This window comes from Marmota flaviventris, chromosome 1 (assembly GCF_047511675.1).
Source record: "Marmota flaviventris isolate mMarFla1 chromosome 1, mMarFla1.hap1, whole genome shotgun sequence".
Classification (NCBI taxonomy): Eukaryota; Metazoa; Chordata; class Mammalia; order Rodentia; family Sciuridae; genus Marmota; species Marmota flaviventris.
The window spans coordinates 32,662,350-32,688,093 of NC_092498.1; the positions used below are offsets into that span (position 1 = coordinate 32,662,350).

The 25,744-nt window shown below is 36.1% G+C and overlaps 1 protein-coding gene and 1 pseudogene across 4 annotated transcripts in view; one reads left to right on the forward strand and one right to left on the reverse strand.

The window, feature by feature from the left end:
* Window positions 1-25,744, forward strand: part of Ppp1r9a (protein phosphatase 1 regulatory subunit 9A) — a 304,758-nt gene that overhangs the window by 142,340 nt on the left and 136,674 nt on the right. The gene's annotated exons all lie outside the window — the stretch shown is intronic.
* Window positions 23,931-24,472, reverse strand: LOC114107954 (small ribosomal subunit protein uS10m pseudogene; annotated as a pseudogene).

A 25,744-nucleotide genomic window follows, 5' to 3' on the forward strand; every position in this document is an offset into this window, starting at 1 on the left:
ACTACTTTTCTCCTCTAGTCCTCTTCAACATTAAGTAATACTGATTTTTCCCATTGTGATTGGTGATGAAAGCCAGTGAACTTGAATATTCATGTTTTGGGGATATTCGTATTTTTCCTCCATGAACTACAAGTCCATGTAATTGGTTAAATTTATTGATGGCTTATCAGTGTTTTTTTTTTTTTTTTTTTGGTACCAGGGATGCTTATCAATACTGAATCACATCCCCCCCCACCACCACTTTTTTTTTTTTTTGAGGGTCTTGCTAAGTTACTTTTTTTTTTTTTTTTTTGAGAGTCTTTCTAGGATTGCACCAAGTTAAGTTGTTGAGGTTGGCTTTGAACTTGCAATCCTCTTGCCTCAGCCTCCCATGTTGCAATTGTTTTTCTATTACTTTTTTCCTTCATTTTTTAAAATTTTTTATTCTAATTAATTGTACATGACAGTAGAATGCATTTTTAGACATCATACGTTAATGGAGTATAACTTCTCATTCTTCTGGTTGTATATAATATAGATTTATACAGGTCATGTAATCACATATGCATATAGGGTAATAATGTCTGATTCATTCTACTATCATTCCTACCTCTTTACCCCCTTCCCTCCCTTCACTTCCCTTTGTCTAATCCAAAGTACCTCTATTTTTCCCTTGCCCGTCCCCCCACCCCTATTGTGAATTAGCATCCACATATCCTAGAAAACATTCGGCTTTGGTTCTTTGGGATTGGCTTATTTTGTTTAGCATGATATTCTCTAGTTCCTTCCATTTACCAGCAAATGCCATAATTTCATTCTTCTTTAAAGCTGAGTAATATTCCACTGCGTATATATCACACAATTTCTTTATCTGTTCATCTGTTGAAGGGCACCTAGGTTAGTTCCATAGTTTTAGCTATTGTGAATTGTGATACTAACATTGATGTGGCTGCATCACTGTAGTATGCTGATTTTAAGTCCTTTAAGTCATATTGCTTTTAAAATAACACTTTACTTAAAATAGCCATTTGTCATATTACAACTTTTTACAGGTTTTTATTTATTTATTTTTGTACCAAGGATTGAACTAGGGGGCGCTCAACTACTGAGGCATATCTCTAGCCCTATTTTGTATTTTATTTAGAGACAGGATCTCAGTGAGTTGCTTAGCACCTTGCTTTTGCTGAGACGGGCTTTGAACTCGAGATCTTCCTGCCTCAGCCTCCCAAATTGCTGGGATTGCAGGAGTGCACTACTGTGCCTGGCTTTTTTTCAGTTTATTATTAACTTTTGAACAATATTTTTATTGCTTTCCCTGTTTTTGGCTGTTTTACAGATGATTTCATTTTTATGTTGTAAGCTTCGTATCTTTTTAAAAATTTGTTAATGCCCCAGAATATTATGCCATTCTTTAAAAGGTCTTTCCCAATATCAGATTGCATTTTAAAAGATTTACTCATTGATTTCTTTAGTGTTCTTTAATCTGACTTTTACATTTGAGTCTTTGACCCACTAGAAATTTGTAGGGGAGGGAAAAAACCTCTTCCTCTATCCTCTTAAGTTCAGAGGACAGAGCCCACAAGCCAATCTAAGATTGACATCAGGAAGAAAATATTTAATTATGTATATGTATGTAGAAGTTCACAGAGAAACATGACTGAAGGAGGGGGTTAGAATTTGGGGCATATATGCCAACTTACAAAGGCTGATAAAGCATGAAGCAATGGCTAGGCAGAGGTTGGGGGTTTGGGGCTTTTATGAGGTATGTGTGAAGATAACTCATCCAAAGGTAAAAAGAGAGAGAGAGAGAGAGAGAGAGAGAGAGAGAGAGAGAGAGAGAGAGAGAGAGAAATGTGTCACAGTAGATTGGGTAGAGAGAGGTGATGGGAGGGGAGGGGAGGACAGGGGGGATAGGAAGGGCAGCAGAATACAACAGACACCAGTATTGCTGTATGTATACACATAGCTGTATAACCAATGTGATCCTGCAATCTGTACACGTGGAAAAATAAGAAGTCATACCCCATTTGAATCAAATGTATGATATGTCAAGATCATTGTATTGAGCAACTAATAAAAAAAAAATTAAAGTTAGGCTTAAAAAAAAAGAAAATGTATGGAAGATAAGGATCATTCAGTAAGGTATTTATGCAAAATAGGAATGATCCCCTCCTCCAAAAAAAGTTAATTCTTTTCTTCCTGGTACAAGATAGGGGCATTATATGTTTGACTTGGCTTTTTCTGATCTTTCTATTCAGTTTCATTAACCTATTTACTATGAACTCTATTAATAAGCAATATGAATTGTACATTTATAATACTTTTTAAAAATTTTTCCAATACTATTTGTATTTCATTCTTTTTTTTTTTTTAATATTTAATTTTTAGTTTTCGGCAGACACAACATCTTTGTTTGTATGTGGTGCTGAGGATCGAACCCGGACTGCACACATGCCAGGCGAGTGTGCTACCGCTTGAGCCACATCCCCAGCCCATTTTTATTTCATTCTTGAGTGTTTTTTTTGCTGTTGAACTTAAACACTGTCATATTTCAAAATACAAAAAAATTGTATTAGTAATTTCCTGGTTTTTTTTTCAATAAATAATAATATTTGTAGATGTTTTAAGTGAGAAATCACTGGGTTTTTGAATTCCATGAGATTTAATATCTTATTAGTCAATGGAACTTAATTCTTTAAGTAATCATAAGTGGGATATTTTCTTCCATCAGATTTTCTGTCATGTTTACATATGATAAAACTTTCATTTTATGTATATTAGTTTTATAATCTAATATTTTCTAATATTTTTAGATATTATTTACAAATTACAGTTTTGTCTTTTTCTTTGCAATAGTTATTCTTGTATTCCAATGTTTATACCTTTTATTTATTTTTCTTGTCTCATTATGTAGGGCAGTTATTTCCAAAGTGTACCATTTTCCTTTCAAAATTTTTGAGAGACTTCATTCTAAATGAACCTTTAGTACAAATATATAGTTGGTTTTTAGTTTTTAATATAGTATGCAATTCTCCTGTCTTTAAATAACTGACTTTGCTCAGTAAGCAATTGTTTTTATTACAATTGTTAAAACTTATTTTTACCTTCTTTCTTTGTTATATTTTTTATTTCTAATGCTTCCTTTGCTTTATGGTTTTTGTTCTACACTGAATGCTTTTGTTATTTTTACTTAAGAGTAGTGATTTTTAAGCATTTACTTATGTAATCTGTGATTTTTTTAAAAAAGCAAGTAGATACTACTACTATTAATGTTACTGACTATGAGGATATTAGTTTCATTTCTCTGTCTCCTGACCTCACATATTTTTAATTTTCCTTGTTTAGTGTGTTCAAAGATAATATTCAGAAAAATGTAAAATTATATATCTTTTATACAGATTTAAGAATGAACATGCATAAAATAATGTATTTTACTGTAGGGGAGGAAAAAATTAATTTTACCTCTACCTTTCTGGATTTTTAGTTGGAACCATTATAGTAAGTCTAGATTAATAAGAGAAAAACAAGCACGAGGTTATTAACATGTACCTCACGTATGTGTGGAAGATTCCGAGGGGAAAATGAGTAAATCGCAAAGAGGTAGCTTTGAATTGAGGTTTAAGTACCACTTTTAGCAATGAAGAAAGAAGTTTGGGTGTAAGGCCAGTTATGGTTTGGGGGGTAGCAGTGTCCAAGAAAAGTATTTAAACAGTGGTAAGGTTGATAGGCAAAGTTGGTGTCTTCTCCATTGAGAAGAGGCTCTGTTTTGGTCAGCTTTTTTTGCTGCTGCAACCAAAAGACCTGACAAGAATAATTAGAGAAGGAAAAGTTTATCTGGGGGATCACAGTTTCAGAGGTCTTAGTTTATAGGCAACTGACTCCATTGTTTGAGGCATGAGGTAAGGCAGAACATAGTGACAGAAGATTGTGGAAAAGGAAAGCAGCTGGAGGTGTTGCACCAAGAAGCAGTGAGAGGTAACTCCGTAGTCCAGGGAAAAAACATACACCCCAAGGCAAGCCCCCAGTGACCACCTCCCAACATACCCTACCTGCCTTTAGTTACCACTCAGTTAATCCCTATTGGGATGATTCACTGATTGAGTTAAGGCTCTCCTAACCTAAACATTTCATCTCTAAACCTCGTTTTGTCTTACACATGAGCTTTTGGGGAACACTGCGTGTCTAAACCATAACAGGTTCTTATGATTCCGTCATCCTTCTCTTCCTGTTACAAAAAAAGAGACACTCTTACAAATAGATTTTTTTCTTCAGAAATGTTGATTTACTTTACAAAAGGATTTTCTACTGTCTTCAGAATTTCTCCTGTGTCTGCTGTTTCTCAAAATAATCAGTTCAAAATAATCCTCATGCAAAAGAGACATATTTTTGTATGGCATGTTCTGGTTCCTTACAGAACCAACTAGATGTTATAATAGGTTTTCAGAAAGTCAAAACAGCACGGATTTATATGAGGTAAAAAACAATGTTGAAAGGACTTGTAAATGGAAACTAATTTTTCATTATGAGGTGGGGCATCAATTAAAACACTGTTACGCAGGTTAAAATTTACATATTTCTTAGCTGTATTTTACAAAGAGTTGCAAGATTGTTCAGAGACAGTGAACAGGACTAGATTATTAACCCAGAAGGTTTATGCATAGTTTTCCCTGAGAAATTTTTTATATAATTTATGTTTACACAGGAAATGGTTATGACATTTATTTTATACATTATTATTCTTTAATTTCCAGGGTTGTTTAGTCTTCATTCTCTGATACCAGATGTTGGGAAAACTTTTCTATACAGGGCCAGATAGCAAATGATTGAGGCTTGGTGGAATACATACAGTTTTTATTATATATTCTTTGTTTTATGAATTTTGTTTTCTTTCTGTACTCTTTCATAAATGTAAAAACCATAATTAGCTGGTGGGCTATCCCAAAACAAGCTGTTGACCATATTTTTTTCTGACCTCTGCTGATTATAAATGTTTTGAAGTTCACTACCAGTTTTTTTCATAGCATTAATTTCCAAATCTTGAGATCTTTGTTTTGTTAACTCTCTTGGTTGACTGGCACTCATTTTCAAATATATATATACACAAACACACACACACAATTCCTGGAACACTCATTAGTACAGTGCTGTTGCTTCCCATTGGTCTCTGAGTGTTGCTTAGTGCTTTTATGTGATTCAGTGGCACACCAGAGGCTGGGCAGTGGGCAGATGTGCCATGGCAGTGGAGAGGTGCGTTACCTGTAGAAACCTTAGAACAGTAATAAAGTTGAAGAATTACAAGTTCATTTGAAGACTAATTCAATTAATGCTTCTCTGAAGGATGAATTTATCTTCTCCTTGGAACATCAAATAAATGGGCATATTGTATGAAATTGTAGCGGCAAAAACACTGGTTGTCAGGTAGCAAAGTGCAGTGATTCCTGAGAGATGCAAACAAACAAACAAACAAAATACCTGAGCTTTACAGTTGCCCCAGTTTTACCTGAAGGCAATTGTAGGAAGATGGTACAATTAAGCAAAACCCAGGTGATGCTTGGAACTTTCACTGAGGTGAAATGTCAGCGGCAGAGAAAGTCAAGACAGTGAGGACGTGGGGCAGAGTACCCATGAGTAGAGAGCTGCAAAGAGAGAGAACTCCAGAGGTCTCCAGAACATCTTCCTCAAAGGTAAGATGAATACTGATCTTTTCACATGTAAAAAAAATTACCTGAGCTCAGGTGAGGAAATACCAAAAAATTAAAAGGAGCAGTGCTCAAATGTCATAACCAATATTGAGTAGTATGGCACCCTGTTCCCCCCTCCCCAAGTTCCCCACCCAGTGCTGAGAACAAAACCCAGGGCCTAGGTATGCTAGGCACGTGCTCTATCATTAACCTACACCCCCAGCAAGGAGTGCCTCTTCTCTGCAGTCAGTGTGAAAAACCTCAGAATTCTGTAGGTATCAGTTAGTGTACTGTACCAGGACCTGCCTCCCTAAAAACTGAATGTAGACAAAATATAGCATAGTTTCCCCCCCTTTCCCCAACAACATTTGAAATTAAGAACTAAATGGATTAAGTATTTTGAAGCAATATGTAGCCATTTCTGTTTCAGTCAGCTTTTTCACTGCTGTGACCAAAAGACCTGACAAGAACAATTTTAGAGGAGGAAAAGTTTATTTGGGGCTCATGGTTTCAGAGGTCTCAGTCCTTAGATGGCTGACTCCAATGTTCTGGGCTTGAGATGGGGCAAAACATCTTGGTGGAAGTGTGTCGTGGAGGAAAGCCGCTAGGGACATGGCACCAGGAAGCAGGGAGAGTCTGAGCTTAGCTCACAAAATATAAACCCCAAAGGCACGCCTCTAGTGACCCACCTCCTCCAGTTACAGGCTACTTGCCTACAGCCACAACTCAGTTACTCTGCATCAGGGTATCAACACACTGATTAGGTTAAGGCTCTCAGAACCAATCCTTTTACATCTAAGCTTTCTTGCATTGTCTCTTAGATGAAATTTAAGGGGATACTTTAGGTCTAAATCATAACAGCATCCCAGAAAAAAAAACCTCAAGAATATTTGTATAAATACAAATATATCTAACAAGACAAAATTCACAAATCTAGCATTCAATAAGAAATTTTCACCCATTTTAAGAAGCAGGTGTGGGGAAAAAAGCCATTTAAAAGAGAAAAATCAGCCAAAACTGCCTCTGCAATGACAGAAATGAAAATATTAGTATATAAGTATATTAAAATTGTTTGCCTCTGTCCAGGTGTTCAAAGACAAAGAAACAGAAACTCTGCAAAAAGGGAAAACAAAAAAGATTAGTGGAGAAAAAGTCCTCAGAAAAGCCACTTAAAAGAAAGTGAGATATCTCTTAAGTGGTCAGGTGTACATATACATCAGTGGCGTGATGGAGTTAAGGGCATTTGAAAATAGTCTTTCATTAAAAGCAACACTAAGAAAGCTGGTCAGAATCAAATTTCAAAATCCTGGAAATTAAACAAAGGTTTGCAGCAATTGTGAAGCATTGATTCAAGAAAAATGGTTGATAATCCCAGAAAGAACATCTTTAGGGGCATTTTAACTTACTTTGTTGTACCTCCACTCCGACTACTCCCAGACTCGCAGTTGCTGTGGTAGTCATGAAAACCAATAGCTGAAATCACATGGTGGAAACCAAACGTTGGCATCCACCGTAGGGGGCATTTGGTTCTTCAGAACCTCTTCTGTAGAACTGCCATTATTTGCCTGATCCTGTGGTTTTCTTGGATGTTCCCACTCAAAAAGGTGGTTATTTGACCTGACTTAGAGCTCTTCTGTTATAAACAGCTTATTCTGGTGGCCGTTAGGGTCACAAAACATAATTGTTTGACGTTCCTTCTATCTTAGCAGTATATATCAGTTGGCACAAACAATATAACCAAAAACTTAAAAGGAAAAACTGGGAAAGATGATGTTCATAGGGACTTTTAAAGGAGCTCTGACATATTCCTGGGAATTTAGAAGATCACATGCTATATAAGGCTATGGGCAAATGCTTGAGAAATACTTAGAAGGCCCTTAACTCTCTCCTTTGGCTGACCTTGAGACTGTACCAGCAAGAAGTGAAGGCTAAAACAGAGGTGTCTACTGCTTGGTGTGTGTTGAAAGTATAGAATAGAAAAGATTTCTTTTCTCACCTATCACAAGGTTCATGACTGAAATCTCTATAACAAAAGACAGGTTAAGATGAGAAAAACATACAAATTTATTTAATATAAACTTTATATGATCCAAGACTATAAGAAGTGAAGACCTAAAGAAACAGGAATCTGTCTTTCTTTAGCCAGTTGTGCAAATGTGGGATTGGAGAACAAAAGGGTGTTTGCTGTTGTAGCAAATGTGAGGGAATTTAGCAATTCCTGTTTGGTCAGATTCTTCTTGGCATTCCTTTTCTGCAGGTGTAGGACAAGATACCTCAAGGGAAGGTCTTAGAAAGAGAAGGTCAAAAAGTTCCTTCCTAGTTTTGTGGCTTGCTTCAGAGAGAATGGTGAGGGGAAAATATGAGTGGCCTTTTTGCTTCTGCCATTTCCAAGATGCCATTGTAGGAAGTTTACCCTAACATACAGAACTCTGATGTGGAGACTGGAAGATGTGGTGCTTCTGTGTGGATAGGGAAATCTTATCCAGGTGTTAGCTAACTGCTAAGCAACTAAGTGGACTTAAATAATTACATGCCACAAAGAATTAGTCTAGAAGTCACTAAACAAAATCGCTATCACTACTACAACAAATGGCAGCAAGAAACACAGTCTTCCAAATGGAGCAGGGATAAAAAAAAATATTTGAAGAAATAATGCTAAATTAAAAGAAAAAAATGGATGAAAACACTGAGTTCCTAGATCTAGGCATTCCAATGGACCCAACTAAGGTACATCAAAGTCAAATTGATTAGCATCTGTGATAAGGGGAAAAATTCGAAAGTGACTAGAGATAGAAGAAGCAATCACAGACAAAGGAACAAAAGTCAAAAAATAACATCAACTTTCTTCTCAGAAACATTGTTAAGCTAGAAAATAGGGCACAACATCTTTTTAAAGTTCTTAAGGAAAAACTGTTCATGGTATATAGCATGTATATGTCACAGGCTTCATCTTATTAAAATAGAAAAGAAAAATGTGTTACCATTCACCAGTATACCGACACAAAATTTAATGCCTATGTTAAAAGTTCAGGCAAAATTCTGTGTTATTAAAGGTCAAATTGGACAGAGAAGTCAGTTGGTTGTTGCTAGATATGTGAAAGATTATGTACATAGGGCTGAAAATAATTAGAACAACACAATGAAGTAAAATGGAACTTTAAAGAAAACTTGGGAAAAGAGACTAAATGTCACTAAGAAATTATTTCTGCCAAGATTTAGCTTTATACATTTTCATGATAATGAATGTGAACATAAAGAAAATATACAGAAACATCTTAGGTACCCACCATTCAGCTTTGTTAAATATTAATATTGTTAGTTTTGCTTTGGTTTTTTTTTTTTAATTTAAAGAAACAATATTATAGTAGATGCCCACAGTGCCCATCACCCTATATAAAATCATCATTCAGCACTTCCCACAAGTAACTATTCTCCTGAAGTTGATGCTTTTAAGTTACCAAGCATTAGTATTCCTTTAAAACATATAGTACTTGTTTACACTTTGTAAATGCTATAAGATAAATGTACTTTTTGGTGACATTCTGAGTTTATTAGTTTGAGATTTGTTCTTATTGATATACTTGGTTTTGATCTATGTAGTAAGTACATATATTCTATTGTATGGATAGTGTAGGATTTATTCAAGGAAGTTACGATTGTTTGCATTTGATCACTACCACAAATCCTACTGCAGTTAACAGTGGAGTAGCCAGGTCTTAACTTTATATATTTTTACCCTGAGGGTGTATGGCCAGATTACTTATTTTGAATTCCTTTGTAGCATGTTCAGTAGCTGTAGGTTTTGGTTATATAAGGAGTTGATTATCACCAAGGGTCCATTATAATCAGTTCTAAATACTAGAGTAGGGAATAAAGGTTTCTCCTAAAACCTACTTCTAGTTTTGCTGCACTAGGCCATTGATTCTTTTGTTTATGTTTTTCTACTGTGCATCACTAACAAATATATCCATTAAAATTTTGAGGGGTATATAATACAATCGAGATTGGTTTAAGATCAATGATAATAACAAGCACATAATAGCAAACATATAAAGCAGCTGATACTTTAGATAAGAAGTCGGTGAAATTCATGAAAATGTTATCTTGGTACAGAAAAAGTTTGCAATTTGAGACAACCAAAAGCACAAGACTTATCCATTATATTGAGAGTTCCAATTATTGTAATTCCATTCTGAGAACCCACTAACACAATTATTGTAGTTGTGCTGAAATCATGAATCTGCCTTCTGGAACATTTTCTCACTCTTTGAGTCACAGGAATAAACATAATTGAGGTGTGAATGTACAGTACTTAAGTGTTTGCTTTTATCTCATTGAGAAATTGTTGACATGTTTTGAATTCTTGTTCTCTAGTCAGGCATGGTTTTAATATTTAAAGAAAAATACATTAATTCTTGAAATGTAAACATTAACTGAGGCTCATTAGAACTTTTAGGCTGATTATTCAAATTTTATTTTAAAGTACAAATAAAATATATTTTCTTTATTCAGAGTACTTTGAGCCTGTCTCTTTGCTAGATCATGGAGGACTTATAGTTTGATGGGCAAAAATGAAGCTTGACTCACATGCACAAGGCCCTGGGGTCGATCCCTAGCAATACACACACACACACACACACACACTCAAAGTGAAGCATGATGAAATATTCATGTAACAGGGATAGATGTGTTTCCATGAAATTTTTTAGAATGGTTACAGGTAAGCAGTAAAAACATGTTCAAGTATGTTCAGCCAATGCTATAGACCTTATAAAATTTTTAAGAATATTTTTCTGTCTTTTTTTTTTTTAGTTACGAATCTTCTGTGAGGCTTTAGTATATAATAAACCTCTTTGTGAATGTAGTGTTTAATAGTTCCCAGGTGTATATCTGGGGAATCACCAGATTGTATATCTGTATTTCCAGGCATATATTTGCATAGGGGAGAGGGTTCACCAGATTGTAAGAGTATATTGTAGAACTTGAGTGGAAGAAGCTCCCAACTCCAACCATGTCAAGAAACCTTGGGAAGTTTTGAAATTGAAACCAAGAGAGAGGAAAAAAAGGCTCTTTAAGGAAAGCAGAGTCCTAATGAAATTTGTGTTTTTTGAAGACTAACTGCTCTTCTACTTGTGTTACAATATGACAAGGGGATGATGACAATATGAGAATTGAGATGTCAAAATCAATATAATTTGGCAATGAGAAGAGCATGTATGACCTTGGAGAAGAGAAAAGGAACTCAAAGTTTTTTAAGGAGATGGAATATACAGAACCTAAACCTCTGATTTCTACTTGGAGAGACTTAATGGATGGTAGCGCCCTCAGAAGGCATTCTGTATTACATGCTTTCTAACTTTAAAGTTAGAAATTTGACTGAAGTTGCAACATTCAGGAAATACAACACAATCAAGGAAGTTTAAAGATAGAGGAGAACAGCTGGACATGGTGGCACATATACCTAGTCCCAGTGACTTGGGAGGCTAAGGCAGGATTTCAAGTTAGAGGCCAGCCCTAGCAATTTAGAAAGGCCGTTCATAAGCAACTTAGGGAGACTTTCAAAATAATAAATAAATAAAAAGGGCTGAGGAAATGGCTCAGCATTAAAGAGCCATGGCTTCAATCCTTAGTTCAAAACAAACAAAAACCCCCACTACAGTCATAATTCCAATTGCTTGTGTAACTGACTAATTCTGTTTAGAGTTTGGAATTTGATAGTTTTTCTCTAATTTTGACCCATTTGGGAGGTAAGACAAAAGGTAGAGCTGTAGAGATCAAAGTGTGCCCTGTTAAAGACTAGGTAAGAGGATGTTACAGGCCCAGTTCCTTATCTCAGAAGGACCAGCCAGATAAGGAAATCCTTGCCTGGCATGAATGAGGACCTGAAGACAAGCACTAATCAATGTTCCTTTCTAGTAAAAAATAAAGTCTAGGGAAAAGTGATTCTTTCTCCCAAACAATCAATAAACTGCTATTTTTAAATAGCAGATTTACTCTAGGTAGAGTTTCAGAAATTTAAGATCTGGGAGACAATTTACTTTACTTTTCTTATTTTTACGGATGAGAAAAATGTGGGCCTAAAAAGGTCAACTTACTTAAGATAACACAAGTGGAAGAGCAGATTTTCTGAGTCACCATGCCGCATCTATTTATAACTAGGAATACTATTGGATTGTTTTTTCCATAGAAAATTGGAGAAATTGCTCCTTTCCTTTTTTTGTGTGTAGAAAACCAAAATCTGAAACTATTAAAGACAAAGAAAATTAATAATCCAGCTACCTTAAAGAAGCTACCATCATTTTACATGTTTCTTTTCAAATGTTATTAATGCATACAACTTAATATGTGAAGTATAAGAGACATCCAAATTTGAATGTTTGAATATTTGAATATTTCTGAGAAGGGCTCAGTTTTACTTTTTTTTTTTTTTTAATAAAAAATCATCCTAATGGACTATAAGGTAAATGTCAATAGTATTCTGTAACATATTTGGAAATTTTTTTTTCTAATATGAATTTTGAATAACTGTGAACTTGAACCCCCATCATTTAAAATAAGGATTAGATCAGATATGGCAAGTATGTCTCTTTTGTCCTTCCTCCTTTCCTGACCAATTAGAAATGACTGTTCTGAAATCATGCAGGAAGTTAGCTGCTCTTGCCGAGTATTCTTCACCTGGAAAATCCACCACAAGGAGTAGAAGTGCCTATGTGATGGTTATGATCCCATCTGGTTGATAAGTTTGTGACTGTATATTTTAGAAGCTACCTTTTTTTCAGACCTAAAGTAATTTATAATATTGCTGAGTTTAAATAAAGTTTTTTCTTCATACCTATCAATGTTCTATAATTATCTGTAGAAGTAATTCAGGACTACTTCTGTTTTCATATGATGATAAAATTATTCCACATAAACCACGAACACAAAAAGCCATTGTGCACCAAGTCCAGAAGACTTTAACTGAAGCATGGTATCTATCTATCTATCTATCTATCTATCTATCTATCTATCTATCTATCTATTTATTTCTGCTCAGCATGAGCAGCAATTTTCCACTGAGTAGGGCTTTAGACAGATATCAGAAAGAGAAAGTACAGTTGATGGAATTTCCTGTAGTGTATTCTCAGAATTAAAATCAAAATGTCCCAGCATCTGAACTCTCAAAGGAAGTGGGATCTTAGATCTCCTTTGTTACTGAGGATCAAGCCTTTGTTTGTAAAAGTATACAAGGTCAAAATTCACTATTTTTTTTTTGTGGGGGGTTCAATGACTGCTTAACTGTGAAGGAATTTCTAAATTGCTTACTGAATACATGCTTATTATATTAAAAATTACACTGTGATTGTATTTTGCATTTAATATTTATAAAATATAAGTGTTTTTGTTTCTTGGCTCATCATTGTAAGCATCAGTATCACTATATAACATTGGGAATGCTACTAAAATATATTTTAAATTAACATAAAGCTAGACACACTTGATTTTACAGTATATGGGAAGATTTGATCATTCACGGTTTTGTAATAACATTTTAAAGATAACACTATAATTGTCTTTTGTTTACCAGAGTGTTATATTTTTAAAAACTAGGAAACTATAAATGATGTGAACCATTTATAATTCTAGCACCCAGAAATTATATATCTATATATACAATTGAAATGATTCATATTGTATGTATATATGTGTATATATATACAGGTGTGGTTCTTTAATCTTTTACATACCATATATTTGAAAATTTTCTGTGCTACTAAATAATTTTATAAAACATAGCTTTTATGGTATGTTTCTGTATAAGAAACAGTGATAGCTATATCATGGATATGTATAAGGGGTATATACCATTACTTTTTTCCTCTTCCTTCTTTGAAAATTTAGATTGTTTCTTTTTTTTTCCTTTTGCAGATAACACTGATTAATGTCAGTGTGCATAAATATTTTTGTGATCTATACTTTCATTTGATTAAATCATAAGCATCTATTAAATGATCAGTTCATCCTACAGTTTTTCAAGATTTTTAACATATTGCTACCTAGAAACTTACATCTGTTTAAATTTCACTCACAGAATATTAGAGTGACAATTTGTCTATCTACATGCATTTTTTGAAATCTTTATAAGTAAAAAATGACAATGTAATTTGCAGTTCTCTAGTTAACTGGTAAGTTTGACACGCCCCCCCTCTCCGCTTATTGGCCCTTTGCTGTGGAGTGTGTGGTTATGTGTGTATTAATTCAGCATAGGGGTGCTTATTTTTGGTGTTTTTAGGAATGTTTCTTGTAATAATGCTGTATGGCTCAAAGGATAGAGCATGAGTGTTTTTTTTGGTGGTGGGGGGGGGCATTTTAAAAATGTTTGGTTTTTATCCTGGGATTGAATGTAGGGCCTTGTACATGCTAAGCTGCTAAGCTTACATTTTATCACTGAGCTACATTCACCGCCCAAGCATGGAATTTTTTTATTGGTGCATTATAATTGCATATAATAATGAGATTCATTATTCCATATTCATACATGCATATAACATAATTTGATCCATGTTATATTCCAGTACCTTCCCTTTTGCTCCCCTCTGCTCTTCCTCTAATCTCTTTCCTAAGCATGAACTTTTAATTCAACCAAATTAGAGCTTTGAATTTCAATTGTTACATATATGTATTTTTATTTCTGTTCTGCACTTATATATTTTCTATATGTCTTTGGACAAACTACCTGTCATCTATGAACTTTCAGTTTACTGACCTGCAAAAAAAGATGATTATGAATTTAAAAGGGCCACCTTCCATAGAAGAATCTGAATGGTAGGTAGCTCCTCTTTAACATCCTTGTTATCACCTACTTGTCTTTTCTCTGTTTAGACATTTTTTAATAGAATAGAAAAAAGGGTCCAATAGATAAATCTGTTCTTTGCCTATAAACATAGTGGGAGGTTTTCCTCTATCTACCTGATGTCACTGTTGAAATTTTCTTTTCAAGACTTATCATGGAGCTGTTGGATATGCACTTATATCTGCAGTGAGAAAGGAGTAGAAAGAACTAGCAGTAGAATAGACTGGCACTCAGAGAAGTAACTTTTTCAGTCCTGTATCTGATATTACTTACTTTTTTTGTTGTTAAAGGCTCCTTGTTGCTTTTTTATGCTACCTACAGCTGTTGCTTGAATCTTAGGTACTCTAATACTAGTGTGTAGAGTAGAAGCCATCAGGGTGGATCAGACACTGAGGAAGATGCCTTATTCATACTGCCAGCATATAAGAAACTTGTTGAACAGCTGTTTTGATGAATGAATGGAGTCCTTGTCCAAGGGAGTTAAGTTATAGAATTTCCAAAAGAACTGCATTTATCAGGCAGTCTTTCTTATAAGACACTTCTAACAACAATCACCTGTTGAGAAGACACCCTGTGTCAAGCACAGTGCCAAGTGTTAGAGATACTATAGGGATAAGACACCATTCCTGTGCTGAAGGTGCCAGGACATAAGTGCCAAGCACTGGATTAAGGATTCCAGGAATCTGGAGAGAAGTCATTGAATATTGGAGGACACTGTCATAGTGAGATTCCAAAATATTCAAGAAATTGAGACTAATATTTTGGAAGTGTTTTGGTTTCTCCCGATTTGGAAGGGTGAGACATAATTCCCTATATTAAACTTTGTTACTAATTGCTTTATGTGTATCCTGGAAAGGGGATATTTGAGTACATTTACTCTTTGGTTTAAGATACAAAGGACACACATATACCCTCCTGATGTCAGGATGGCATGTGGGGATGACATGGGTACAGCCTTTGACAGACCTGAGGTCTTATACACTGGACTGTTTGTTTGGCTTGGGAGAAAACAGACAGGCACCAGCAGATGGAGATTCTCAGGAACAGCCTGCCATGATCAGAATGTAACACAGTAAAAGTGACTGCTGTATTTTAATCAGCAAATCTGTCACAGTTGTGGGGCATTAAGGCCCTAACGGACTCCTTATTTCTTAGGGACAGGTGCTGCTCTCAGGGATACAAAGGAAGCCAACCACTTTTACATATTTACATATTCAAGTTCACTCTGTCAAGCATTGAAATGCTTTTAAACATTGAAATTCTTTCCACCAGTCCCTTATTTCAGTCAGAAATCATGGTATTAATATCATATTCCTTAAATGATATACTTTTATAATCATTATATTTAGTTATCCTTTACTATAATATTTGTAACAATATGATTTTAATGTTTCAAAATACATTGAACAAATTATGAGTTTCTACTAAACTGACTTGTGTACATAAACTGATCAAAAAGGGAAGGGAGGCTGGGGAGGTTATGCACGCCTGTAGTTCCAGCAGTTTGGGAGGCTGAGGCAGAAGGATCACGAGTTCAGAGCCAGCCTTAGCAAATTAGCAAGGCCTGAAGCAACCTAGTGAGGCCTGAAGCAACTTAGTGAGACCCTGTGTTAAAATAAAAAATAAAAAGGTCTGGGAATATTGTTCAGTGGTTAAGTTCAATACCTAGTACCTCCCCCCAAAGAAAGAGAGGGAGTTGGGAGAATTCTAAGTTTTCTTGTCAGTCCTTTTAAAAAAAGGAGCCCAGAGGTCTTTTATCAGATTATCTACAATAGGAAATAAAATTAGTTTTAGTAACACATGTTCTTTTTTTAGTGATACTTGATTCCTGATGTAAACAATCATGAGGACCATGTTATGAAGTCAGCTCTTCTGGAGTATAGCCTTGCAAATGATTATGATAATTGGCTATTTTAATTGGTTTATTTGGCTAGTGGATTTCCATATAATATTATTCCATATAATATGTATGTGAGAACTGCTTTATTTTGAAGTTGTTTGTTTTATTTTAAATACTTTTTTTTTTTTTTACCTTTTGAAGATTACTATTCTTTTGCTCAGAAGGAGTTCTCATTTAGGGTACAACCATATATACTCACTGACAATTATGAAAGACCCATCAAAATATTGTCCTTTGAATAGTAGACGATATAAAGATGAATGAAACTGCCTGACGGGCAGCCACTCAAACTAGAGCCAGATCCTGGAGGACTTTGAATGAACCTCCTTCTAAAGTTCAAACTCTCTTCTCCAGCTAATGGAGCACATTATGAAGTCTTTTTGGAGTGTCTTCCCACTCCATTAGGAAGTAATCCTTCAATATGGAATTTGAAAAGTATGAGAAGACTTACAGAAAAATGTGAAATCAAAAATCACTCACAACTTCACTTTTTGTCCTCTCACCTCAGTTCCTTCTCCCATTGTTGTTTTCTGACCCCAGTGACCAGGATGGCACTAAGCTGTGATGTATCATTAGTAGGAGAAATTTGAGATAGAATGCAATAGTTCAGTTGCACGATGACATAATTATTGGGGACCTGAACAGGCAAGGGGAATTGAAAGAAGTGAGTATAGAATCCTTTTAGAGCTAGAAGCAATAGGAGATTTTGACTAATTTCATGTGGGTGGCAGGGGGAGAAGAGTAGAAGGAATTGTTATGTGATCGGTGGCCCTTTCAAGCCCTTGTGACAGAAGGCTTCTGTTGGCTTCAAACGTGAGAGACCTTTCAGAAGACAGAGTATAGTTGGCACTGTAGTTTTCCTTAGGGGCACTTGGGGTTTGAGGTATTTCTGAGGCACCAAGCTGGTGTGGACTTTCTGTACAGAATCAGGAGCCGGTAGGAGTGTTAACAGTGTTTTCTGTTTACAGAGTGTTTGCCTATTTTAACAAAGAAAATACCACCCAGCTTTGCTGTGGTACTCTTTTGTGAAGAAGTTTCTGAGGTTGTAGAGATGATCGATTTAAAAAGTAGAGTGGTTCTCACAGTATTTACAAAGCCATCAGTTGTATCACAAGATATATGAGGTCAAAGTTAGTGTGATTCAAGGGTCAGCGATTCCCAGATGTGACCATTAATCCCATGGTAATGGAAGTTGTGGCAGCTTTCACTTCAAACACACCAAGGATGATGAAGGATGATGTGACAACACTGTCCTTCACATTTTGACAAAGACCACTGATTATTTTATTTCCAGTAAAACTCTTCTGCTTTTTAGGTATTGTCTATATATAAGGGAAACATGAGACAGATAGCATTTGTAGACTTAGCTGTAAATTGACATTTTTAGTGATGATCCAGAATTGGTGAGTTACATTTGACTATAGTTCTTAGAGAAGTCTAAATGAAAAGGATGGTTTGTTTGTGAGAAAGCAGAGTTTTCCCTTCTTTGTGGGGTGACATGATTAATTTTAACATGGATCACAGCTGCTCACAGTGTGGTGGAGGCCTTTTGCGTCTAGTCTTAGGTTTACAAGTTCAGCCTTGTATCATAGCATCAGTGTCCTCATGTGCATAAGCATCCCCTAACAATCAGTTGTTTGTGCTTCAGTCTTGTTGATCATTTTTTTTTCTACCATGTGATGTCTGGCTTCAGCTTGCAGAGTTTAAAAATTAAGCATATTTTACTTTGACCTTTACTGAAATTAAAATTTTCTTTTGCACTATGTAGATCTCAGCTGGTACTAGAAATGCTTACAGAAACATTTTCTTTCACCTCTGTTAGCATTTGGCTGTGTTTGAGAGTTTGGAAACTGTACAACCTCTGTTTTTATTATTTGACCCTAGTAAATGGTACTAAACCCAAGTACGAGTCTCTCCAGAGACTAGCATAAGTGCAGAATTTCAGATAGATCTTTACTATGTATGTATTCGACACAATTTCACCCTCAAGTGTTACAGATCTATTCAGCAAAGGTAGGGCTTTTATTGATGTTGTCACTCATGTGCCCCTTCTGTACCTAACTGACCCTGGAGAGGCACTCTTGTCCCCAGTCTCTTAGTTTGCTCATGGACCTTCTGAGATTGATGCTGCTTTTACTGTTTGCTTCAGTCCCTTTGCAAGGGTACTATGCCGCATCCCCACCTGCCTTCTACTGTTGTGTGAATGACTGGCCACACCCCAGGCCACTTTGGGAGAAGTCTCTTACCTCCAGAGGACCTCAACTCCCTTAAAGGGCCCCCCAAAGGGGCGAGGACAAGGAATTCTCAGAGCTCCTTATTTATCTCTTTCCTTAAATTCTCCTCTAATCCTTTTGATAAAGTCCCATTCTCTGAAAGAAAAATGCTTGTAGTGACTCTGTGTAGCATGTAATATTTATTCACACAGATTGACCATCTGTCACAAAGCTCTGCTACATACTTTTGTCTGATGTTTACCATTTATTTACTGTTCCAACCTCAGCCATATTGAATTGCTTCCTATTCTGTACTTCTGTTCTACTCTCTTATTTTCACCTTGCACATGCTTCTCTTTCCTTCAGGATGCAGTATATCTCCCTTCCTGTAGATATTATCTGCTGACTCTAACCGTAGCTGGTTGAGGACTCTGTTTCTGAAGTAGCTCAGGAATTCCTTCCTTCCTTCCTTCCTTCCTTCCTTCCTTCCTTCCTTCCTTCCTTCCTTCCTTCCTCTCTCCCTCCCTCCCCCCTCCCCCCCCCAGTCACATTCATAGCCCTTTTTTTAAAATATATTTTCTTAGAGACTAGTTTTGCTGAGTTGCTTAGGGCATCGCTAAGTTGCTGAAGCTGGCTTTGAACTCCTAATCTCAGCCTCCTGAGCTGCCGGGATTACAGGCGTGCCCTACCACACCCAGCAGGAAGTCATTTCTTGTTCACCTCTGATGTTGGTTAACAGTGACAGGTGTGAGATTAATAATCAGTAACTGGGACACTTGTATTCTCTGTTTTGACTTTTTAAAATTATTTCTTAGGTGCAAATATTCTTTTAGTCTCCAAATCATCACTATTTAAATTGGACATGGTACAAACGTGTGTCATGTATGTTTATTTGAAACTGAAGGTTTGAAAGTATAGTATTTACTCTTACTACTTGAATGAATGCTGATATCTTATATTCTGTCCGTTTCTATTTAACTTTTCTCAATGCCATTTCTAACCTAGTAGATCGATTTACAAGTTTTATAGATCACAGTTTTGGTCAGCAGTTTAAAAATTATTGCTCTAAATAACTGTCCTTTTCCTACAATGAAGAGTCAAAATATTAGTTTATCAGTCAAGATTCACTCAAAGAGCGAACCAGTAGAAGATGCATATTAAGAGAGTTTCTGCAAGGAATTAGCTTATGCAAATTGAGGAGGGGCTGGCTATGCACATTTGAAACATTTTGTATTTATTTAATTTTTATTTGTTCGTTTTAGTTATACATGAGAGTATATTTTAAAAATAGTATAGATACATGAAGTATAACTTCCCATTCTTGTGGTTGTATGTAATGTGGAATTACAGTGGTCAAGTGTTCATGTAAGAACCTAAGAAAGTTATGTCTGATTCATTTACTCTCTTTCCTATTCCATCCCTGCTCCCTTCCCCTCATACCCCTTTGTCTAATCCATAGTACTTCTATCTTTCCCCCACCCCCTTATTGTGTATTAGCATCTGCCTATCAGAGAGAACATTCAGACTTTGTTTTTTTGGAGGGGATTGGCTTGTTTCACTTAGCATTATAGCCTCCAGTTCCATCCATTTACTGGCAAATGCCATAATTTCATTCTTCTTTATGGCTAATTAATATTCCATTTTGTATATATACCACATTTTCTTTATCCATTCATCTATTGAAGGGCACCTAGGTTAGATCCATAGCTTAATTATAGTGAATTGATCTGCTATAAATATTGATGTGGCTGTTTTTCACTATGGTATGCTGATTTTAAGTCCTTTGTGTATAAACTGAGGAGTGGGATAGCTGGGTAACTGAGGAATTTCCATACTGATTTCCAGAGTAGTTGCACTCAAAAACAGAGCCCTTACTCAGCTATGGTTGGAGTCAGCAAATAATATCTACAGGAAGAGAGATAGGTGGATGGCATCCTGAAGGAAAGACAAGCATGTGCAAGGTGAAAATAAGAGAGTAGAACAGAAGTACAGAATAGAAAGCAATTCAATAGGCTGAGGTTGGAATAGTAAATAAATGGTGAGCATCGGACAAAAGTAAGTAGCAGAGCTTTGTGATAATTTTAAATAATAATTTAAAAAAGTCGAACCAGAGAGTGCAAGTGTCTCAGCTACTGAGCCTGTGAATGATGACTGCGGATGCAGAAACAATTTCCATTGTAATCTCATCAGCAATCTATAAGTGTACCTTTCCCCCCATATCCTCACCAACATTTATTATTTCTATTCTTGATAATTGCCAATCTGACTGAAGTGAGATGAAGTCTCAGTGTAGTTTTAATTTGCATTACTCTAATTGCTAGTGATATTGAATATTTTTTCATGTATTTGTTGACCAGTTGTGTTTCTTCTTCTGTGAAGTGTCTGCTCAGTTACTTAGCCCATTTATTGATTGGGCTATTTATTTATTTTGGTGTTGAATTTTTTATATATCCTGGAGATTAATGCTGTATCTGAGGTGCAGGTAGCAAAGATTTTCTCCTATTGTGTAGGCTCTCTCTCAACATTCTTGATTGTTTTCTTTGGCAAATCTGAAATCTTATGGTCAGACCATAAAGCTGGTAGTATGGAACACCAGGCATGGGTCAGAGCTGCTGTTACACCAGAACTTCTTTTATCTTCAGGGAACCTCAGCTTTCTGTTCCTTAGGTTTGTCAACTGATTGAATCAGGCTCTCCCAGATTATGCAGGATAATCTTCCTTACTTAAGGCTAACCCATTTTGTACTCATCAAATCTGCAAAATACTTTCACAATGATACCTAGCTTAGTGTTTGATTAATTGGAAGCAGTTTAGTAATGTTAACATATCAAAAGCCAATCAGAGTGGTAAGAGGAGTCTTGTGTCAGATGTTTTTTTTTTTTTTTTTAATCTAAGGAGGCAGAATCAATTTTAATTCATTGACTACTAGGATGCTTTGTTGTCACATTCCCTTTTCTCTTTGGACTAATGTTTACCTTGTTGAGGTCTTAATCCACTTGTTCAGGTAGTGCATTTGTCCATTTAATGTTACTATAGTGAATAACCTAGGGCTGAGCACTTTAATAAGAAGGGAGGCTTATTAAACTCATAGTTTGAGGTTTAAGGGCATGGCACCAGCATCAGCTTGACTATGGTGAAGTTCTCAAGGAGGATGGCATCTCAGAGGTGGGAGTGCATGTGAGAGGGAGAGAGAACATTGCAAGACAGGAACCCAGAGACTGGGTATCCCTTCCAAAGGCAGTGCTCTCAGTTGACCTAGGGACCTTCTACTGGGTCTGCCTCTTAAAAGTTCCGTGCCACCTCCCAATACTACCACCCTGTTGACCAAGCTTTCAATACATGAACCTTTAAGAGACACACTCAAACCATATCCTACCACAGCAGCTGGTAATTCAGTCTTCAGCTATGTTTTGTCCTTCTTTTCTACTTTCCTAGGTCAATGCACAATTTCTGAGAGTTCTAAAGTTCCTGGTGTTAGGAGCCCTTCTTCCTTTAGCTCACACTTGTAGTTCTGAAAAGAATCAAGTTTTTTTCAAGTTTGTTTCATTCTCTTCCCAGACACAATGTTGGACTGAGTAGCTCTTCTCAAGGTTCCAAAGGCCTCAGTGTTCAGTGTTGTCTTTCATGACACCTTACATAGTCTCCATCAGAGGTGTGCTTACCCTTGGGGATTTCATATGGGAAAGTGCAGCTGTACTGAAGAGTTTACAGGCTTCCCTTACTGTGCTCAAGAGATGCTCTCAAACATTCTTTCATACAGCTGACACTCCTTTCCTGCCTTTGACCTACACATACACTGTAGTACTGCTCTCTGTCTTCTGGTTCAGACAACTCATAATGATCTCCCTTCACTGGCCTTTGGAAACACAATGCTGGCACTTGTAGTGGGATAAGTAAGTACATTGCCCCTTCTCCCCAAGAGGTGCCAATTGGGCTAATTAGTCAAAATTTTCTGTGATGAGGACACCTCTCCAGTGGGAGCTGGACCATGGCCACCAGTTTATTTCATGCTGGCTAACAACTGTCAGTTTGTAAAGCATATGTCTCAGATTTAAACTCAGTCTGGCTGAACTGAAAGAGAACATTGTTAATTTCTCATGGATATATTTAATTGTTTATAATAATTTGAAAAACACCGAGGAAAATGTGAACATCAGTGGAATTTCCCAGTTCTCCCTGAAAACTATCTTTTGGAAAAACTCACTAATTTTGGCTTGATTATCTTAGAATTTGTTCAAAGTTGGAATGACCTGAGTTTATTTGTGAAGGAATTTTTAAAACTGAATACTTTAGTAGCATAAACTATTTTTGCAAGAGCATATTTATAAAATGTTTAAAGTACTTTAACACTATGTATTTACAGATAAATAGTATTAATTATCATTTGACTCTATTTTATTAAAAATAAGAGATATAGGCTCTTCCAGTTTTTTATTTCATTGCTAATTTCTGTGTGTGTAAATAAAACTCCACTTATTTTGAATATTATTTGATACACAAGATTTAAAAGATATATATACCCAAGTGTGTAATACATATATATGTATATGATTTTCCACAAAGTCAGTCATAGATGTTCTAAATTTGAAGAGTTTATAACTTTTGTATTTGGTTGTTAATTATCCACAAGTATGAGATGGTCAATGCCAGTGACAATACAAAACTATATTCTTGATTTTTCCTGTGTTCTTGTATGCTTTTCATGAGTATACTTAGAGATTATTTATAGCATTCAAATAATAAAAGAAGAATATTATCAAGATATGCATTAAAAAGTCTTAGCAGCATAACTCTCCTCCCTCCCAGTATCTCCACTGCATACTTCCTTTTTTTTTGTATATATATATATATATATATATATATATATATACATATACATACACACACACACACACACACACACTTTTTATAGTACTGGGGATTGAATACAGGGTTTCTCTTTCACTGAGTGACATTTCCAGCCCTTTTCTTATTTTGAGACAGGGTCTCTCACAAGTTGCTTTGGCTGGCGGGCTTCAAACTTCCTATCCTCTTGTCTCAGCCTCCCCAGCACCTGGGATTATCTGTGTGCTATATCATGCCTGTCTGTTCAAGTTTTTTTATATAATAATGTATATAAAAAGAATAGATAGAATGGTTCTTGCTCCATTTCCATCTGCCATTATGGTTCCATTCTCTATTCTCAACTGAACTGGGCAAGAGGACTCAACAAAGCAGTGAGCAGGACTCCAGATTGTCTCAGCTGTAAGCACTCTCCATTCAAACATACACATCTGGCCCATTCTCCTTTTAAATCCAGTCACGAGTGGTTCCCTGAGGCTTTATTACTTGCTTTCTTCTTTTTCCTCTGGTACTGTTTCCCATATTGGCTCCTTGATGTGTTCTGGAAACTGTTCTGTCTTTGTTACTTCCATGGCAACTCCTTCAGGTAAGTTTTGCTGAGAATATTCCAAGTAGACATCTGCTGTGCATCCAGTTAGATGTCTAACTCTAAACATCTGCAAAGCATTCTCATTTCATACTGAACTCTACTTCTTGAAAATATGCACTGATTTGAGAAGAGTAAATCACTGTGTTCCTTGGAGGTTCATGTACTTTAGTAGAGAGATCAAGTTCTTTAACAGCAAGCACGGCAAAATATTCATAACTGTTCATTACAGCCTTTATGTGGCCTTTTAGTAAAATTGACAGGCATTCATACAATGTATCCATTTCATCAGATATGGTTATCATTTGGTCAAATCCTTTGGGACATCAGTGTGTGGGTTTGAAAACTGTGCCCACTTCATGTAGGTACTAGGAAGAAAGGCACCATTATTGACTGTACTGCTCCTTAAACTGTTTATAGACAAATTCCCAAGCTCTGCCAGAGGTGCTAGCACACAAGCCTCCAATACATACTTCTGAAAACCATTTTACTTACTCTTTCTGTAACCTTTAATTGGTTCTGAAAACTGTCCCTCTTTGAATTATATAAGGGAAACAGTATGTGACAGGTAGGTCTTGTGGAAGGCATGTTATAGGATTCTTGAGGAGAAACTGGGGTGCAGACTGAGAACTCTAGAATGGGAGATGGTATTTAGTCCCTTTCCTGAGATCCTTTGGGACTGAGCTTTTAGAACTGGCTGATTTGGCATAGGAACAGATAATAGAGCTCCTACTTGTCATTAGTGCTTTTAGGACTTATCACTATTTTCACTTGAATTGAGGTGAAAGGTTTCCGGTATTCACATTCTTTTCTTGGCCCTAGTTCTTATGTTTTTAACCAAGATAGGATCTTTGCAGTCCCTAGTCATAGTGATCAATCATTTCTTTTAGATGATAGACTGATTAAGAATAAGCGGATTTCTACTATATTAGTAATTGCCCAGTATCTTCTAACATGTGTATTCTCACTCATGCTACATGTCCATTGTAAGTTGAAGGAGAGCTCTTTGTATTCATTGTAGTCAGTCTTTAGACTTACAGAGACTCCATTTCCATCATACATTCTTTCCAGATTGCAGCAGCACAGCAGAGCATATGTAGTGAAAAGAATTTGAACCCCAGCAGGCTGAATATCAAAATTGAGCCTGTCTCCTTACATGTACAAGCCAGCAATTTCTCCAAGCTTTCAGTGCATGCTGCCCGCTGCTCTTCATCAGCCTGCCATGTGCAGGTTCCCCTCAGCACCCTTCTTGGCTGCAGTTGCAGCCAGGATGGCTTCTTCTTTTCTTATCTAGGACTTAGCCATGCAGATAATGATGTTATCTATGTGAAATACCTTAATGTGTCAGGAGTATCCAAGTAAATATTAGATATAAACCTGTGATTTTATATCTGCATGTTTTTTAGGAAACTATATTCGTCTGACCATCTTGGTTAAATGCTGAGAAGTCCAGGTTTTGTGTTCAAAAATAGTTTGAAGAGCTTTGTGATGGCTTATTTTAGGTGCCAACTTGGCTATGCCAAGCTTGCCAATGCTGGGCAAACATGATTCTAGATGTTTCCGTAAAGGTATTTTTTAGATAAGATTAACATTTAAATCAGGAGGCTAAGGCAGATGACCCTTCATAAAGTGGATCGTACTTATCTGATCAGTTGAAGACCCTTATAAAAAGTTTGACCTCCGCTGAAGGATAAGGAATTCTGCCAGAAA